This window comes from Octodon degus, unplaced genomic scaffold (assembly GCF_000260255.1).
Source record: "Octodon degus isolate 3935 unplaced genomic scaffold, OctDeg1.0 scaffold00002, whole genome shotgun sequence".
Classification (NCBI taxonomy): Eukaryota; Metazoa; Chordata; class Mammalia; order Rodentia; family Octodontidae; genus Octodon; species Octodon degus.
In genome coordinates, this window is record NW_004524578.1 from 16,024,951 (window position 1) to 16,032,880 (window position 7,930).

The following is a 7,930-nucleotide window of genomic DNA, read 5'->3' on the forward strand; positions in this document are numbered from 1 at the left end:
AAATTACAGAAGCCACCCTATGATTGCATGAGGCTTTGGGAGGACAGCTAGATGCAAACCATAGCAAAATGGAAAACACAGAAGAAATGGCCAGATTCCACAGAAGAAATTGTCATCTCTGAATCAAGAAGATATAATAATTTTAAATAACTAAACATCAGTCAATGAAATTAAAGATGCATCCAAAAATGTAACAACAATGATAACAAAAACAAGCCCAGGTCCTGATAGGTTCACTGCTGAGTTCTCCAGGAAATTTAGAGAAGATCTAACTGCACTACTCTACAAACTCGTTGAAGAAATGCAAAGTAAAGCACAGTCACAGTTACTCCAGGAAGCAAGCATTATCTTGATACCAAAGGCAGAGAAGGATTCAACCAAAAAGAACCATACAACAAACTCCTTAATCAATATTGATGCAAAAATCCTCAGTAATGTACCGGCAAACAGTATGCAGCAAATCATCAAGACGATCATATACCAGGACCCAGTAGGATTCATTACAGGGATGCATGAATGGTTCAACATACACAACTCAATAAAAGTAATACACTATATCAGTAGAACCAAGGACAAAGTTACAATAGAACCAAGGACAAAGTCACACATTCTTATCAATAGACTCAGAAAAAGCATTTATAAATGTACAACACTCCATTAATTACATTTTGCACTGTGGGAGAGACATGTTCCAAGCCAGGAGGCCTGTTGTTGTTTGTGAACTATAGTAGAAGCAAACTATGGGGTCATTGAAGACAGCAATTTGGAAGAAATGGAAGGGGAAGTATGGCTTAAGAAAGGAAAATGATGAAGAAATGTGGACATAGATCCTGTGAAAGAAGATGTAGAAAAAGCTAAGAAGAGGTGAGGCTGCCCTCCAGCTGAGAAGCAGTCACCAAATCCCCCCAAACTGACAAAACAGATGAATGCTATCACTGATACTGTCATCAGCTGCAAAGATAGGTATAATGTGGCATAGGTGCCCAGTAATTCTCAGTTGGAAATAGAAGGAAACAGTCTTCTTTCAGTCACCTTCCAGGAGTTATCAGAGTACTATGAATTAATTAGGAAGCCAGTGGATTTTAAAAAATAAATAAATAAATAAATAAAGGAAAGAATTTGTAATCATAAGTACTAGAGCCTGGGTGACCTGGAGAAAGATGTCATGCTTCTGTGTCACAATGCTCAGACATTCAACTTGGAGGGATCACAGATCTACGAAGACTTCATTGTTTTACAGTCAATGTTTAAGAGTGTGAAGCAGAAAATTGCCAAAGAGGAAAAAAGTGAGGAGGAAAGTAATGAAGAAGAGGAAGAGGAAGATGAAGAGGAGTTTGAGCCTTAGGCAAAATCTGTTAAGGTGAAAATCAAACTAAATAAGAGAGATGAGAAAGGCTGGGATGAAGGAAAAGACAAGAAAAGGACAAATCAGTGAAAAGCTAAGTCAGTGGTGAGCAACTTTGACATCGACGAAGAGCAGGATGAAAATGGTCAGTCAGAAGCAAGTGGGACTGATGATGAGTAATCCCCATGGAACCAAATATTTTTCCTCCCCTCTCCCATTTCTACCCAGTGGCTTCACATGTCCTGTGAGCACTGGGTTCTTTCTGTGTTCTCCTCCTCATCTTATAAACTACCTTCAGAATAGTGACAGACAAACATATATCATGGTGTAAAAAACACAAGGTTTGTAACATATTGTGACCAAATGGGTCTCAAAGATTCAAAGATTAAAACCAATAAAAGCTTTTGATGGAAAATTTGGGTGGATAGTATATTTCTATGGATGGACCTAATTTGATAAAGGTTTGTACCTAGTTTTTTCACCTATTTGGATGAGATTTTTGTCTTTTGTAGCACTACTAACCAAGAGAACCTATTAAAAGTCACTGGTTTTTTATTTTTAACCAGGCAATTTTCAAGATTTTTATTTGTCCAGTATTATATTTTTTACACTGTGGTACATATAAGCAACTTTAATAGGTGGTAAATGTACAGTTAGATTTCACCTACGTATACATTTTCCACTTTATGCTCTATGATCTGAAAAATGGTGTTTAAATTGTATAAGATTTATGTCTACTGTAAACATTGGTTAATTATTTTTTCTCTTGGTTTTAAAAAACTTTTTTTTCGAAAACACTGTTGAATATTGCCATCTATATAGTGTACTGATGGCTTTTTTTGTCCACTTGATTTCCTATGTCACCAATGTGTATTGTCTCCATCTCCTTAAAGTGTAGTTAATCTTTGCTTTTTTGTGCAGTGTCTTCGGTTGTAAGTCATAAGCCTGAGGCAAATAAAATTCCAGTAATTTTGAGAAAAACAAAAACAAACATACAACACTTAATGCTAAATGAGAAATCTACATGAAAATTGAAATAGATGGTCTTTATCACAATATGATAAAAACTATCTGTGGGAAACTAACAGCCTATTTCATACTCAAAAGTAAAAAATCAAAAACAAAACCAAACCTCTGAAACCTTTTACTCTAAGGTCAGGAACAAGACAAAGATGTTCATATTGTCACTCTTGTTCAAACAGTTTGGGAAACATTAACCAGAGCAATTAAAGAAAGAAATAAAAGAAACAAAGATAGTCACAGAAGAAGTTACATTATCATAATTTGTGGATAATATGATACAAACTACATAGAAGACACCAAAATTTCATCAAAAGACTTATAGTTAATAATAAAATCCAGTAGTACAGCTGGATACAAAGTCAACACTCATAGATCAGTATCATTCTTGTACACAAATGACAGACTTATTGAAAGAGAAATTAGGGAAACCACACATTTCATAATAGCATAAAAAATGAAGTACTTAGGCATCAATGTAACAAAGGAAATTAAATATATAGAAAAGTACAGTACTCTGCAAAAGATCAAAAAGTATATCAGAGAATAGAAAGATATCCCTTGCTCTTGGATAGAATGAATACAGTGAAATGGCTATACTATCTAAGTTGTTATATAAATATAGTGCAATCCTGATCACAATATCAAAAACATTCTTCATAAAATTTGAGAAAACAATCCTAACATTCATTTGGAACAGAAGAGACCTAGGCACATGGAAAGCTGAGGCATAAGAATTGCCATGAGTTTGAAGCCAGCATGGGCTACATAGTGAGTTTGAAACCATCCTGGGCTACATAGTGAGACTGTCTAAAAAAACAAAATGAAAAATAAATACATAAATAAATAATAAATAAAAACAAAAAAGGGATACAGAAGCAATTCTGGACAACAAAGAAAAGGCAAAGGAGTCAGAATCCATGACCTGAAATTATGCTACAAAACTACAAAAAACAGCCTGGTACTATCACAAAAACCAACAAAAGCCAGACCAAGGATCAGTTAAACAGATTAAATGGTATAGCAACAACTGCAAACTCAGTCAGTCACCTTATCTATGATAAAGGGTAACCAAACACCACCACTAGAAGAAAGCTTTCTTTATAGGTGTTGAAAAAACTTGCTTTCTACATGCCAGTGATTAGAGTTAGACTCATGCCTCTCACCATACACTAAACCAAAATCAAAATAGATCAAAGATCAAAATATTCATACAGACACACTAAATCTGCTGGAAGAGAGAATTAGTAGAACTCTTAATATATTCATTTGTGAATATATAATTTAGATTTCTTGTGGACTTCTCTTAGTAATATGAGGCAAAAAGCTCAGTTTTCAAGACTTCTGCAAAATATTTTACTATCTTTCAAAATAATAAAGTTGAGCAGCCAAGGAATGGAATCATAAAAAGTAGCAAGGTAAAAATCAACCTTAAATGATTTTCCTTTCATATTGTTTTACTCTTTTAGGTTTACCTTTTATCTTTAAATAGTTTCAGCCTTTAAAGTGGACCAAGAATCCATATATTTTCATTGAGACTTCTCTTACATTCATTATTTGTTATATTTGTACTTTCTTTCATATATAAGCACATGCATTCACAAACATAAGCACACATTAGTTTTTGAATCATTGAGGATAGGTTGCCTATAGTGCAACATGGTCTCTTCGTATGCTAAACCAAAGATATTTTCACATACAAGAAAAGCATACTTATAAAAATCAATGGTAACTGATACTACAGAAATAACACACAAGCCTTATTCAACATCTTCAATTGTTTTAGTAATGATGAAAGAGAACAAATAATCTTTGATATAGAATACCACAAATATCATAAGACTCATTTAGTTGTCAAATCTATACAGTGTCCTTTGAACTGCAGTAGTTCCTTGATCTTACTTGGCCTTCCAGTAACCTTTCTTTGACTCAAACACATTCAGGGTAGTTATTATGAAGTATGTCATCATTTTTAGCTTTCCTGATGTTTTTTTCATGATTAAACTCAAGTTATACACTTTTAAGGGGAATACTACATAATTGGTGTTTTGTCTGCCTCAGTGTTACCTGTGAAAGGCACAAACTGTGTATCTGTACCTTTATAGACATGTTTAAAGTAGTGCCTGTTCAACATCACCCTAACAACATTGTTATTTTCCCTCATGATTAACAGGTGTCTTGTGGAAAGACGCCCTCAAACTCTGTAAGTACTCAATTTTCATGAAATATTCAGCTGCAAATTTTTGTATTCACTAACTTTTTGCCTGAAAATATTATTATGGTCGTGTCAAATAATTATTTTTCATTTCCATTTTCTCTGTATTTATTAGTTAGTATTACTGGAAGAAGCTTATCCCCTATTTAAGTGTGCACTTGTTTATCTCTGTGGATTCATTGAATATTGTTTTTCAATGAGTTACAATGTGCTACGATGTTATTTATTTTGGTGTTCTTGTCCTAAATTCGGACAATGGGAAATTTCTTCCCATAATTCCTATTCTGTTTTGACACATCCTTATGTCTTGAGCAAGATTTTATTTCTGGTGCAGACTTATCTTACACTTTCCCTGAAACATCTCTGGAGATGCTAATTTTTTTCTGAAGACTCTTGGGATATAGAGTGGAGATAGTATTTAGCAGCCAGGGTTTAGGTGTTAGCTGTGCATGTAACTTCTTCAGCAGACTGAGCTAACACACACATCCTTCTTCAAAGATCATTCTTTTGTTGACAAGGGTGATTTAATGTGGTGTTTTCCTTGGGAAAAGTGTGACCATTGCACATGAACACTGTTCTAAGTTATCATCAGAACCTGCAGATTTTAGCTGAGGAAAACTGGGACAAAAAATAGGGCCCAGGGTGTGGGCAAGGATTCTTCCATCTTGTGTTTAATTTGTGCCTCAAATGTGCTGAATTTTATTCCTTTCTGCCTTATTATTTTCATGGAAAGTTCTGCATAGGATCTAGTTTGTCACCAAGAAGCTTGATGCCCTCAAAATTCAGGTGCAGGTTTAAGTTCCACTGGTTTTATCTAAATGAACACATTGGCATTAGAGCTTGTGTTCTTCTGGCCTTTGTGCAGAGAGGATCAGGGTGAACAGACTCCACAATACTGTGTGAACTTATGGTCTGAATGTCCTCCCCAAACCCATGGAGGGAATGAGGTAGGGGGAGGGCAGCTCCAAACTAGGTCCTGTATGCTTTCCCCAGATGAATTCCAGGTGCATATTAACAGTTTAACTTTGTTAAGAAAGTGTCAGCTCACCTTATTTGCATTCCATTACCCACAATACTTTTTACTTTTGTACATGCTTTGAAAAGCAAATGATGACATTCTTCTAGGAGGATTTCTGCCTGTGTGCGCTTTGTAAAGTAAAGAAGTGGAGCAATTATCGTTGAGTAGTGGGAAAGAAAGGATATATTTTTTCACATTTGGTACTTTAGAAATTTTGGGGTGTGTGTGTGTGTGTGTGTGTGTGTGTGTGTGTGTAGGGAAGGCAGATGGAAGATGAAAAGGGAAATAATGTATCTGGTTATATGTATTCATAATTCTGAATCTAAGATATCAATAATTATGAAAATATTTCATAAATAGGTGCAAGAATTCACAACTATGTTAAGAATATCCAAGGAAAATTATGTTGTGTGCTAAGAAACATACCATCAATATTTGGGTAAATCAAGTCTAGGTATGAAATGGCAGAAAGCTTTTACTCATGGCTTGACATGTGACTTGCTTTTGAAATGGTCTGAAGACGACATTGGGAAAAAGGACAGATGAAAAGAAATGAACGCAATGGTAAAACATATATCTCTCCTCTTTTCTCTCTGACCTCCCTTTCTCTTAACTTGTTTTGACTGAGTGCAATGAATTATAGCCAAATCCTATCAGATTCTTTCCTGATTCATAGTTCATATTCAAATATCAAACAATGTTGGAAAGAGCTACAGGAATGTGTTAAGTGAGGTGTTCTTAGTTTGAAAAACTTAAGTCTAGTAAATAAACTACCACAGATATGAAATTAGCATACTAAAAGAAAGAACCAACTGAAAATATAAATCTTGTGCATATAATCATGCCTCAAAGACTAATAAAAGTATTTACTTTTCCAAGTTACTAGAGTAGAGTTATAGGAAAGCAGTGTTCATCCATGTTTTGCTCATTCAGTGTTGCAGATCCAGTGTTGATATAGTAGGTACTCAGTAAATAGCAAAATGATAAATCAAGCCATTTGCATGCTTCAACATTGTTGCTTTCCCTTTTGTCTCCTTTTTTTTTTTTTTTTTTCTTTTGCGGAACTGGGGATTGACCTCAGGCCCTTGCACTAGCCAGGGAAACACTTATTCCACTAAGCCATCTCCCCAGCCCCTTCTTCTCCTCTTCCAGGCTACAACTGACCACATTTCTTCCTTTCCACCCATGATCTAACTCACTGTACCACCACTTTCAGCAGGGTCACCATGTTGCAGCCATAGCCATTTTTTAAAAGTCCTTATTATTCTTTTCTCTTTGCATCAAGCAGTTCATCACTTCCCGTGCTTTTAACCCTTCTTCTCCTTTTACTTTCCTACTATGCGCTTCTCTCAGCAGCCTGAGGATCCAGTGGCTTCATCCACATTCTTGTCTTCACAGGCTGCTTTTTAGGAGCTCCTGCTTGCTTCCTTTTCTATTTCCCCACTGCCCCACTATCTTGCATGATCACAGCAAATTCCATGACTCAGACCGAGCTCTACATGCCTAAAAATCTCTTTCAAGAAAACGAGTATAGTGGAGAAGAAATAGTATCCCAAGACTGAGCCCTAGGACATTCTGATTTGTTTTGTTTCTTTATTTTTTAACATATTTAGTTGTTGCCGGGTCTCACTATGCAGCTCGGACTCGTGGTGATCCTGCACATGTCAGCCTCCCCAGCACTGGGATTAATAGGTGTGTGCCACTATGCCCAGTCTTTTGGTAGCTCCGTCTGCCCTGTAGGCAGGGCTGACTTGGCATATGGTTCCCAGGGATCAAACAATGGTCCTTGAGCTTGCCTAAGCAGGCACTTTAGTCTGATGAGCTATATTGATAGTCCCCAGCATTCTGACTTGTAATAGACTGTGAAATAAGAAAGAATTCCAAAAGTATTAACAATATATGCACATGGCTGACACTGACAAAGGTTCTACAATCTGAGGTACAGGATCTCAGGATAAATCCTGTGGGGATTTCACTAACCTTATCAGACCCAAAAGCTACAACTCTTGTTGCATAGGTCCTGCTTTACCTTGGTCTCAACCATCCAGCAGAAAAGTATAAGAACGAAATATAAGAAGTAAAGCCATGCTGTTATGTTGAGTTGTAGGAGACTCAGGTCAACAATTTCTGACATTGCCAATCAAGTGGAAGACCCAATACTATTATGGGCTATTGGACTCTTTTAGAATATTTTGCTAAGTTTGCACACCTATAATATTCAAAGAACGGAACTTAAATAAAAGGGGATACAGATGAATGTCCATTTTGTATCTGTGTATTCAAAGTGGTTAGGATAGATATATAGTTACATTCTCTTAATGAATAGAGTGAT

The 7,930-nt window shown here is 35.9% G+C and overlaps 1 protein-coding gene and 1 pseudogene across 2 annotated transcripts in view; both read left to right on the top strand.

The window, feature by feature from the left end:
- Positions 1–7,930, top strand: part of Agbl1 (ATP/GTP binding protein like 1) — a 958,008-nt gene that overhangs the window by 697,059 nt on the left and 253,019 nt on the right. The gene's annotated exons all lie outside the window — the stretch shown is intronic.
- On the top strand, positions 755–1,525 carry LOC101579875 (annotated as a pseudogene).